Consider the following 12,509-nt stretch of genomic DNA (forward strand, 5'->3'; position numbering starts at 1 on the left):
TATTTTCCAAATGATGTCCTGAAAGACATAATATTCACACTCCATTTTAGGAATTTTTGTTGTGCTAGAAGCTTTTGTCATAAGGATCTATTACAAAATCACCATGAAATTCGCATTCATGACTTTCATCACAGTGCTGCAAGTACACATCAGATCCTCACATCTAATGCAGCCACCCTTCCCCCCCCCAAAAAAAAAAAAAAAAAATTGTATATATTGTATATTAAATTTTGAAGGATTGAATCCACAGCGGTCAAAACCTACATATGTTATATTCAACCTGTCTGCATCATCTTTGGCAAGCTCCATGCCTTGAGAATCTATATGAAAGAAAAAAGAAAGAAAGGACAAAAGAAATAGAATATGGAAAAAATAAACAATACTGGTTACATACTGAAATTTTGCGACATGCAAATCACATCCCCTCTCCCTGACATTATACAGAGTGGTAACATGTGGGTGTACAGTTGAATGAATACACACACGACTACCACACATATCATTACACAGAGCTGCTTGTCAGCAATTTCATATACAATACATGTATATTAGCGACAGTTTAACAGCATCAAGGGCAAAAAAAAAAAAAAAAATCGTCTGGGTTGTCATACACAAGAATTAGTGTATCAGATTCTTCCTGATAACAAAAAAGGTGTGACACAGACTCAAAATGAAAATGTGCCTGTGACTTAAATCACTCATCTGACATAATGTTATTCATTCATGTCAGTTAAGACTTATTTGACTTTTTTAGAAAGGATCGCAAATCATATCAGGCAAGCTGGGAGTTCAAAAATAAACAGAAAGATGAATTAATGGGTTATGCAACAAGTCAGCTGCATTGCCATGTCAGTGCATTAATCAACTATTGTGGCTGATATAGACATAAACATTGAATCAACTCCCAACTGGGGTATATAAATGCACTAATTTCTTAATTTCTCGTGTGGAACAGTTAACATACAGAGGTGACATTATTTGTCCGACAAGTCTACAATAATTGCTAAAATAAGAAAGACCCAATTACCTGTAACTGATATGTCATCAACAGAGGTTGCCTTTTTTCAACTGTTATTCAAGTTGTTTATTTTGTAAAATCTTTATACTTTCAGGTTTAATTTGAGAAAGCATACCTGTGTTCTGTCGTAGATAAGATGCTGCTATACAGTTCGTAGTCCAATTGCAGTCTGACTCTGACCTGGGTGAAGTTAAGCTGCAGCTGTCTGTCCCAAGGCTTGGTGAGGTTCAGCTCTCTTCAGGCCTTTGGGTTTGCAAATATAAGAACAGTTAAATGCCATACAAACAGAAACATCGGATGCACAAATGGGATATTTGTAAAATGTTTAAGATGAGTGTACATCTTTATTAAAACAAGCAATAACAACAAAATGTTCATTAATTATTATCAATTTTGTCAGATATATTATGTGAACAACAAGTTGTAATTGCCAGTTTTCAAAGTTTGAATCACTATGTAATGAGCCCCTGTTAGGAAATTGTAAGAATTTTTAGTAATAAATGAGAGGGGAAATTAATAACAAGCATTCACTTTATTCAGTTGGCAGCAGAATTATTCAACCCCATTGCATTATGGACACTATGGCAAATGAAATAACATTACAATTACTAAATCATATACAAGTGGTGAACAGATAGTTTATGACAAATGCTTACCTGATCAATAGTCTTTGATTTGCATAAAGTTAGAAACTTTGATCATTCATGCATGAAGAGATAAGGTCCTGTGAGCACATTGTGGTCATTTCAGACCTTTCTGTGATCACTGAAGTGTGACGTGTTATGGTCTGATGATAACAATTAATTTCTTTTGTTTTTATGGAATTTTTGTAGTATCTTGCCATTCTATACACAACTCTCAGCATTTCAATGGGCTATATTCATTTTGACATGACTTAAACTTTGAATTATTGATATCATGGCTAAACCTCTGTACAAACTCTATGGTGGCAACTTTCACTAGAAATTAGTTCATTTAGATATTTTTGTGCAATGAAAACTGCCAACTGAAATATTAAGAATCCTACATCAAATTCCATCATATTGTGTCACCTATCAAAACATTGAGTGAACAAACCATATTCAATGAAGTATTTCAGTGATCACTCAAAGGACTAAAAATGACCATAAATGTGATCACTGGACCATATCTCTTTATCCATGAATGATTAAAGTTTGTAACTATAACAAATCAAAGGCTATTGATCTGTTATTTACTTGTAGCAAACTATCTGATCATCACTTGTATGATTTAGAAATATTCTCAGTTATAATGTAATTCATTATGCCAGAGTGTCCAAAATGCAAGAGAGGGGTTGAATAATTTTGCAGCCAACTGTAGATGATCAAGACAACATATGATTTCTCAACTTGCTTCAATAGCTAAAAATAATTATTTAACATACCAAATGAAGATGGTGGAATATCCATGACACTGTCACTTGACTTTTCCATTTGCATCTTGCCCCCAGTCCTTAACTCTGAACTGGATGAAGTTCACCTGTTGTCCGGTCCTTGGCTGTTTGGAGTTTATTCAATATACAAGAACAGTTAATATCTTACAAACAAGAGTGCAGGACATGGGACATTAGAAAGTATGTTAGAGATGGGTGCTTAGCCGTTGCTATAACAGGCTATAGCAATCAAATTGTAAAGCCCTACCATTGATTTTGAAAGACTGAATTCACTAGTACCTACTGATAAGCTGTAAATAGGACTTTTCACAGTTTAAAATGATAAGCTATGTCGAATATTCTTGTTTCAAACATTGCAAGAACATGAGGTTGTTTTGATACTAGAAAAGGGAGAGGGTAATATTAAACAATCATAGTAGGACCTACATTATTAAGATAACGTGTCTGCTAAAGTTTGTTCCAGGAGCTTGATACATGTAGACATGCAGGTACCCCTCCCCCTTTCCATGAATTATCTCTTTTCAATTGGATCAGTATGTCATATTCTACAGATAGTGAAATAAATAAAAAATGCACAGAACAGTAACGTTGTTTCTAGAAGGGTCACTATTCATTGGATAAGAATGTGTGTTTTCAATTACCAGGTTGGACAGTACAGCAAACATCGTTTCAATATTTCCTGTCTAACACTATTCAACTAAAAATCCAGAGACAATTTGATGTCCAAATGAAAATAATGTTGCAATTGTAGTATTTGAAAATATATTATACAGATATGTTGTCTGCTAAAATAGTATTAGCTAAAATACTTGCATTCTGTTGAAGGTGACCATGCCGGTAGCTAAGTCTCAACGAAGTTCAGTAGCAGTATAGCTGTGGAGAAGATGGAAGTTCAGCAGCTTGGTTCTGTGTTCAGTGAAGTTCAGCAACTGACTCTGGGCTTTGGGAGATGCAGTAGTCTGATTGTAGCAGTCTGACTGATGTTCCATATCTAACACTATAATTGAAAATGTGAATACAAAATAGAAAGTGTGTTTTCCAACTGTTGTTTGATTATACCAGATTTTACACACAATATCTTGAATATGCATGAAATTTGAAATCAGTTCACATGTTTTTGCAGTTTAAATATGTAAAGGACCTTATATATTTTTTTTTGGGGGGGGGGGGATGATTAAAAGACACACTTCTAGTATTTGAGTTGTCTCAATTCAACATGTGCAAGCCTATAGTTTGGGTATTATGACTTGAGGTTCTAGATCTTGTCAATAGGCATCCATGTGGCAAGGTCTACATCTACCTAAGATTTGGTAGGACCAGCTGTACTGTGGTTTCACATTTAGGGTTGGTCGCAGTTACAGCCTGAGATGCAGCCACAGTCTGACTCTGATCATCAACTGTTGTCATGTCATCATGAATTAAATTGCTAAAAGAAGTTGCGTAAGTGGTACTTGCATCGGAGTATGGACCTATAGAATCTACTAATTGCCTTGATAGATAGCACTATTTAGAAGACCCATTAACTTCTTTACTGATGAGTGATAGGCCTACTTATGTTAGTGATAATGTGTTTAATTAGATCTAGGAATACCAAGGCTAAGGGTCTAGTCTGGTTATACTTTTGGTATACACTGGTTAAGTAGTATCTAGGTCAGTAGGTGCTACTCAGGATCACTATACCTCCAGATTCTAGATCTATAGACATCTGATAGTATAGCAGTAGAATTCTAGAGGTTCCATGCCAATGAATTTAGGTAAACATCATTCTCTATCTTATTGTGACATATGCATTGCGATTACAGTGCTGTATGCACTTAGAATTGTTGAAGATAGCTTTCAAGTCTGAACCAAGATCTGATCAAACCATGGTTTCCAATTTATATTCTGTGTAGACCTGGATCTACGTACTACTACTAGGCCCTCCTACTACTACTAGATCTAGTTAGTCTAACCACTGTCTGACTCTCTAGATAGAACCCCGGGGCACTCCCTGTCAGTTGTACACAGTGCTTCGTGTTCGGGCTGGTTGCAGTTATAACCCCTGAAAACCCAGTACGGTACTTTACAAATTTTGGTTGTAGACCTATACTATAGCCTATAGTAACGTTAGACAATAACATTAGGACTTGTAAACGTAGCAATGACACAGGTAATGTTACACTAGGTCCTACAGCCGGTTCTCCGTAAATGCTAACGCTACTGCTATACAGTTCACGTTAGGACTTAAAAACATTAGGCCTAGGCTAGGCCCATAATTCTGTGGGACAAAATAACCTAGATTTTCTAGACTGAAAAACAAACAAACAGAACTTTCCTGTCGATTTGACACAAAACGGAAAATTTGTATCACTTCTGAATACTATCCACACAGGCAAAACAGCTAGTGACAGTGTAATTATTTCATGTTATTTGTTAGACACGTCTTCAAAAATATAATAACAATAAAAATTAAAAATAACAATTCTTATGAAATTTCCGGTTTCTTCTTCGATCCCCTACACTATTCAGGCCTTAAGTTACCTGCAATTCAGCCATACATGAACAAATCGGGCAATTGCTCTCATGAAATATCTGCACGCTAAATATATCATAAAAATCAACCCACAAACATTTCACTATTACTAATTTACCATGCTAATTACTAACGTTTTACCTATTTAGCTCCATAAACTCAGCTGGCTATTTAGTCTTTCAAACAAACGGCGATGTGCCTACGTGGGACTATTGTGATAACGCTACTACCGGTAAGACTAGATCTACATCTAGCTAGCCCTTGGAGAAATGTAGAAGATTCAAACAAAAATATATCCACATAATATAACATTATGAATCCTCATGCATTACTTTTCAATTGCAGACAGCTTTAAACATACTCACTAATTGAAATATGTACTAGTAGCGGTGTATAATGCAACTTGGCCTTTGGGATCTTGCCTCCATCGTAGATTTGTTGCCTCTGCGCTGTATAGTGTGTATACCCTGTGTGTATACGTGCTATGTCTATGTAGCGAGTGCTCACCGTATGTAACACAATAGGGAGATGATATGCTAATGATATGTTAATTAGTATTACCCTCGAACATGATGATTGAAATGATTAAAGTCTCTCCTAGCCTAGGAGAGACTTCGTGAAATGGTTTTCACTTCTCCATGAAAGTCTCTCCTAGCTTAGGAGCGGCTTGGCCATTCTAAGATTTATGTGATAGCTTTTATGTGATAGCTTCATGAAACGGACCCCGGGGGGGGGGGGGGGGGGGTAATTATCCGGGTGGTAGTTATCCGGAGGGTAGTTGCCCAGGGGGTAAGTGCCCGGATACGGTTATAGTTTTGTCATGAAAAGGGGGTTTTCACTAATAACACCGTATCGGTGTTAGTTGTCCACCAGAGAAAGTCACGTGTTCGCAGTCCGATGATCTCATTGGTTACACATGCCAATGCCTGAAATTTGTTGCTGTGGCGCGGAGTCGTCAACGTCTGTCATCGCGATAGTCAGGTTTTCGATGTCGTCTGGGGCTAAAAATGACATTGAATCTATGATGGTGACTTTGCTAAGTCTGTCAGCGGGGATAAGTATCTTTTAAGGTAATTATTTCCTGTACCAGTTATTTTCTATCATAAACGATGTGCATGATTTTCACGGATTTCATCGCATATTATAGACAACTTTGTCTTTGCACGCACGTAATACTATAGTGTACTATGTAGCGCAGCATACTAAGTACATGTAGCCTATAGTGTTTGCCATACATAATAGGCCATAACACCAACGCGCTGTGCAGCGGTGCATTGAGTCCGAATTTCGCTGAGGGTTCCGTTGTCCAATAATTGCATTTTAAAAATATCATCAAATTTTAAATATAAAAGGTTCCGTGGCATTTTGTATTGTTATTGATGTAGTTTTCTTACCTCTGAGGCTCTGGTGCGGATCTTTGTTAGCGCGCAAATCATTACCCGCTACTGACGTGCACGAAGACGAAGTTCGAACAATGTTTGTGTGTACATGTTCGTAGGTTTGTACATGTTCGTAGGTATACTGGTAGGCCCCTAGGCCTACTATATTTTTTGTAGGGCCCACTGTAACTGTTCTAGGTCCAAACTGTTAGGTTTAAATTAGAACTAGGTACTAGTAGCAAATATCCCTCTAAAAAGAGCGTAAATACCCGATTAAAGGGGCTGGGTGGGGGGTTCTCCCGACCCGATTTTTGTTTATCACAACAGGTTACGTGATGTTTTCAGTAGCTACAGTGTACACGTAGGAACGTAGGGGCCTATATAGGACGCTAGTGTTTGCGCGTGAATCTTACGTTAGAATCTACTAACTAGTTTCTAATATGAGTACTACTATTTATGAGTTTGCTAACCGCTTACAAATTTACATTATATAAGAATATGCTCTTATAAAGTTGATGACGTCACATGCATGTAAAACCGGTATTTCCACCGAGTCCATGTTAAGACTCTAGACTCTAGATCTAATTACTGTAAGGTGCGAGTTCAAGGGTAGCGAGAAACAGAATCACAGCCCATATTAATAACTGGCAGTTGTTCTCTGTCTGAGAACTGATCCTAAATTTCACAAATGAGTCAAAATGGAATACATGTATCATCGCTTTTTTCATGATTCAGGTGAGGGAATATACGTCTACTTTGATGGTAGTATTTGTTGAAATAATCTCTTGAAAAAAAAAAATCCCTTCTGGAGTATGCCTCTTCCCCATGTTATTGCCACACTTAATGATATTGGCAATAGTGCACTTGAGAATCTTGAAAATGACAGAATTGCAAAAAGACCTTTTATTATCTAGCTAAAAAACCTTGAAAATGAGAGTAGATCAATTGCAAAATGGCATTTGATTTTTCCATTTCTCCTCAAATAATATTTGCATAAATGTACACTGCATAAAGATGATGAATACCTGGAAGCAGGATATTATTGCCCCCCCCCCCCCCCCCCCCCCCCGTGGCTAATTAAAACGAACTTGAAATTATGAGCATATCTCAAGTAGGTATATATAATAGAATCACCGACTGAATTAATCTGAAGCCACCTGAACAAAACCCTTTGTTTTCTGCAGTTCTGATCAAATCTTTCATGCACACAAGATAAATCTGTTTCATGCACTTGTATACAGTAAATACACTAGTGCAGTTATGTGGATGTTCAGTACTTTGAATCCTAAGCCAGTGCATCACACCTTGCGCACCAGTTTGACAGTTTGTGGACTTGTAGCCACTTGATAATTATGTATGTTCATGGTCCTTACACTTGCAGGTTGAACAGTACTTCTCACTCCTTCTCCCAGGCAACGATGCCAAGCTTTTTTTAGCAGTGGCCAGTTTTTGGTGGAAGGTCTTGTCAAGCTAGCAAGAGGAAAGCCTTCAGAAACCACAGTCAAGCTGTTGAGATTGCTGGGAGAACACATGCGGAAAACTGATGTGGATTCATGAGACTTGGAGCAATCATCCAATAGTGTACCACCAGACCTGGTAGCAGTCAGGGTATGCACAAAACTATAGGTTTTGAAAGCCCCTTTTTTAATGTTCTAGATGTCTATCCATCCAATATCGTTTCTTGTGTATCATGCCGCAAGTTGAAAACAATCATCTGTGAATGAAACTTGGTAAGGCTATGTAAATCCAGGGGGCGTTCCACAAAACTTGTCATTGGTGACAACTGTTATAAGTAGCTGAAATCTTTGCATCTGACAATACATTTTATCAAACGTTTCCCTGGAGTCGATAAGGGTCATGAGGTCAATAATCAAGGGTCAGGAGCCCTTCATTATGAAAAAAAAAATGCAGAAAATATCTTGTGACTTTGATTTTTCAAAGGCAGATGAATGGATTTCACCAAACTCAATTGTAATATAAAAGTTCACAGTCACAAATCAATATGTAATGTAATTTTGTTATTTTGGAGATGCTGATGAAATAAAGAAGAGTTTTTTTTTCTTGTTTTTTTTTAAAAGAAGTCACACAACAACCCATGGGTTCATCCTACATGAAGGATCATATGTTTTACTTAATGCTCCCTGATTATGCAGTGCAATTCACTGATAATTTCTGTTGATACCTGGATACTTTGTTAATGAGTCGTAGAATATATTGTATATAACATGCATTTCTTACAACACAGCATAGAATGTAAGTAACCTGCAAATCCTTCATGTACTCTGCTTCCACCTGTGAACCAGGGCGCAAGGATTGTGCAAGATTGCTGTGGCTTTGGCTATAGACTACCTTATCCGATTTCAAAAGGTAAGTCTACATGACTATAAGGTTTGTTCAAATATGATGCGACAAACCCCCTGACATTTTTAGTGTTCAGATATGGTGCGCCGAACCACGCCACTTTCATTATGTTAATGAATGCACATGACTCAAAAAAAAAATAAGATAAAGATAAACTCATGACATTGTATCTTCACTTACTTTTGAGCTTGATTGCACCATAACTTCTTGCCACTGTGTGGCAAAATATATTCCTCTTGCCTCAGTGTTTTTGTTTTGTTTTGTTGCATTTTGATCTGTTTATTTGTTTGTTTTTTACCATCTCATATCGCATTGATTTGTGCACTAAAATGTTGCCGGAGTTTGACTCATCATATCTGAACAAGCCTTTATGAGTCATTTTGGACAGGCAATTAGAACTCACAGTGCTTTGGTATTCTGAAAATGAAATTGATTTTTACGAGTTTAATTGATTTTGCATTTTCTACTTTCTATGATCTGTTTTTGTATTAGAAAAGAAATTAGAGGTCAAGGGAAATTTTCTGGGTTTTTTTTTTTTTTGGTGTTGTTGGACTATGTAATTTATTAAGATCACTTGCTTTTCAATGTTTCACAGGTTAACTTTTTTTTTTTTGGATGTTGTGAATATTTTTACGCACTTGCCTTTGTCAGGGTTATGTCCTGATGTCGACGAGAACTTTACTCGTGAATGCTTCAAAGTCGATCCTTGAACTTTAAAGATTGTCTTCCCCATATGTAGGTTGAAATTTTGAAGTTGCTTTTTGATCAGTCACGAATAAGAGAAAAGTGATAAATTTCAAAGCTTCTTTAAGAAAAAATAGGTATAAGTGAGTTTTAATTGTGAAATTATAGTGATCTTTAAGTAAAATGGAATAAGATCCATTTATTATCCTCTGACAAGAAGTGGTGCCTGAATTGTTATGGTTTTGAGTAGTCCATCCCTCCGTGTGTGTGATAGCTTGAAATCTGTTAAAATAATCATAAATGTGAATAAAATGTGTTAAGCCTATGTATGACTGAGTCTTGTCTATCAAATTGCATTATGGAATCGAAATAAAGGTCACAGTCAGATTTGTCTAGTTTTTATTTGTAATAGATTCATACAATGTCTGTTTGTTTTTCATTGTTTCCTTACATTTTCAGCCTGATGTTAGTTTTGATCACCACTTGAAGAGGGAAAGCAGAAGAAGATGCAGCTCTTGATGCAGCTTGCTTGCTTGAAGATCAGAAGATGCAGCTTGCTTGACAGAGGACGTCAGAAGGATAACATACATGTGTACCAATATTACTTCATTGTTGACCACTTGGTACTACCCTGCCCTGGTGATATCATTCAGAGTGCCTTCGACACATTGTTCAAATCACATGAAATATGTGTTTTGTCTACGGTATGCAAAACCTCTCATCAACCTTTGGACATTTGGAATTACCCCGAGTTCGTGAACCGAGATCTAAACTTTCAAATAGGTTATAATGAAGTGATGCATTCTTTAGGAGTTCCCACTGAAACTGCTTTTTTTTCACTGTTTGCCATACGAACATGGACTGAGTGATGGACAAACAATAAATTGCGCCCAGGGGGCCTGTGTACGGACATAATTTGATTCGTTCAATGGTTTTAGAAGACACTTGAAGAATCATCATTGTGACAATGAAACTGTGAAGATACTCCAAGTCCAGTTCTATGGAGGAACCGAGATAGAGACTGATGATACAAGTTGTATACAGTTGATGAAGCAGTACTCTCCATTAGTCGATGACAGTTTTTGATGAGGAGGTGATTACCTTTAGTCCAGAGGACATTGAACAACGACCTTGTAATTTTTACATGTCCTAGTTTACATGTGTCAGTATGGAGTAATGCATTACCATGGTAACATCAAATTTTCATAAAGATTACAAATACAGAATGTGGATCAAGCTACTCAGTTTTAAATCAATTCTGTTGAAATTCGATTGTCCAGAAATCTGTTGCCATGGCAATTGCAGTTTTTAAACAAATCATACAAAATTGTGTGGATCACGCTGCTCTCTTAGTTTCTTTTTTTTTTAGCATTTAAATTTGAATTTGATACATATGGTCACTATGATAATATGTTATCGTGCAAGACACTTTTTGTGGGGGTCATAAATCCATTTCCATGGCAACAGCATCTTCATACAAATCATCCACAAGTACAATGTGGATTCAGCTAACTTCCTCAGATTTTGAGCATTTGACTTTAAATTTGGCACATGTGACCACTGTATTATGTACCTGTGCAAATTTTATTTTTCGTCATTGTCAAATAGTATGTTGTCAAGTTAATGGTATTTTGTAATGAGAATCGTATAAACTACAAGTGGATTGAGCTTACTCTCTCAATTTTTAGCAATAACCTTGAGATATGACACCTACATTGTGACAAGATAAATTCTAGATGTGCAAAACACTTTTCTCGTCAATGTTAAACAATGCGTTGCCATGCTAACTTATTTTTTTTTTTTTTAATACAAAGCAATCGAAGATATTGTGATTGACTCATAACTCCCTCATGTTTTAGGCATTTGACTTGAAATTTGGCACGTGACCACTGTAGTGCGCTAATGTGCAAATGTCATCTTTTGTATCGGTCAAAGAAAGTGTTATCATGGCAGTGACATTTTCAAATTAAAAACTTACACAACAGTTGATTATGCAATCTCCCTCAGTTTCTGAGCATCTGGCCTGAAATATTGAACAGAGTGCTAATGTAATGGCAACCATCTTTTAAAATGAAAATCAAACAAAAAATACTGTGAATTGGGTGAGCTCCCTCAGTTTTCTAGCATTTGACTTGAGGTTTCGCTCATGTAACCAGTGTAATCTTAAAATGAGTTGCACACTGATCTCACTGTTGAGTAATCTTGCTATGGTAACAACTTTTGTTACATTGTACTTTTTTTTCAACAAAAGGCATACAAGAATATCATGAATTGAGCTAACTCTCTAAGTTTTAGGTGGGGGTATCAATTACATCCAGTTCGCGAAAGTTTTTGTCTACACTATGCATTGAATGCCAGTGGTGAGTTCGCGAAAATTTCATGCCGCGAATATATATCATGTTTTACAGTATTAGTTTGATACGAATACCAAAAGTATAGTGATGTGGACATAGATGCTATGATTTTCCATGAACTGCCTCTACACATTTCAATCGTGAATACAAAATCAAGTTCAAAATTGAAATTAATCAGTATAAAAATATGTTCTTGCTGTTTGATAAGATAAATTAACACTTTTTGGTCTTGCAGGTTTCATTTGTATTTCCCGCAAAGACTAGATGCCAATCCGACAAACTGACCAATAACATAAGGGCCCTGTTGCATTTATAAAACCCTTAGGCTGCGTTCACATAGAAGTATTCGGTTTTCGGTATTCGGTATTCGCTATTCGCTATTCGAGCACCGAATACACCATCACCCGCACCGTCAACTCACCATCCCATGCAGTGAGGATTTCTTCCTCCTACATCCCAGCAAATCTTATTAACAATTTCTAAACTGCATCAGAATGTCAGTCTACATGCTTATTTTTGCTAAAGGGCAAATCCAGACCAAAAGTGTCATTATTTCATAAACGAGAGACGGTATACGCTGCAAGAAAATCGAACAAGTTCGATTCCCACTTTGCTATACTTTTCGCAGCTATTCGGTACTTTCGAATAGTGCCCTCCTATGTGAACCGGTGTGAGGAAATCCTATCGTTCGATTCAAGCTATTCGCGTGCCCTCGAAAAACGAGCCCGAATACCCGAATAGTATGCTTCTATGTGAACGCAGCCTTACCGCTGGACTTACCGCTCCT

At 36.8% G+C, this 12,509-nt stretch overlaps 1 long non-coding RNA gene across 1 annotated transcript; it reads right to left on the minus strand.

Moving 5' to 3' along the window:
- Window positions 1-276: 276 nt before the first annotated feature.
- On the minus strand, window positions 277-2,524 carry LOC139710669 (uncharacterized). The gene is made up of 3 exons (XR_011709472.1): window positions 2,424-2,524; window positions 1,134-1,261; window positions 277-320 (listed from the first exon to the last, which is right to left on the minus strand). It is a non-coding gene; the product is annotated as an uncharacterized lncRNA (long non-coding RNA).
- Between the last annotated feature and the right edge of the window lie 9,985 nt (window positions 2,525-12,509).

This window comes from Diadema antillarum, unplaced genomic scaffold (genome assembly GCF_040938485.1).
Source record: "Diadema antillarum isolate AM-2024a unplaced genomic scaffold, OU_Dant_1.0 seq00001552_RagTag, whole genome shotgun sequence".
Lineage (NCBI taxonomy): Eukaryota > Metazoa > Echinodermata > Echinoidea > Diadematoida > Diadematidae > Diadema > Diadema antillarum.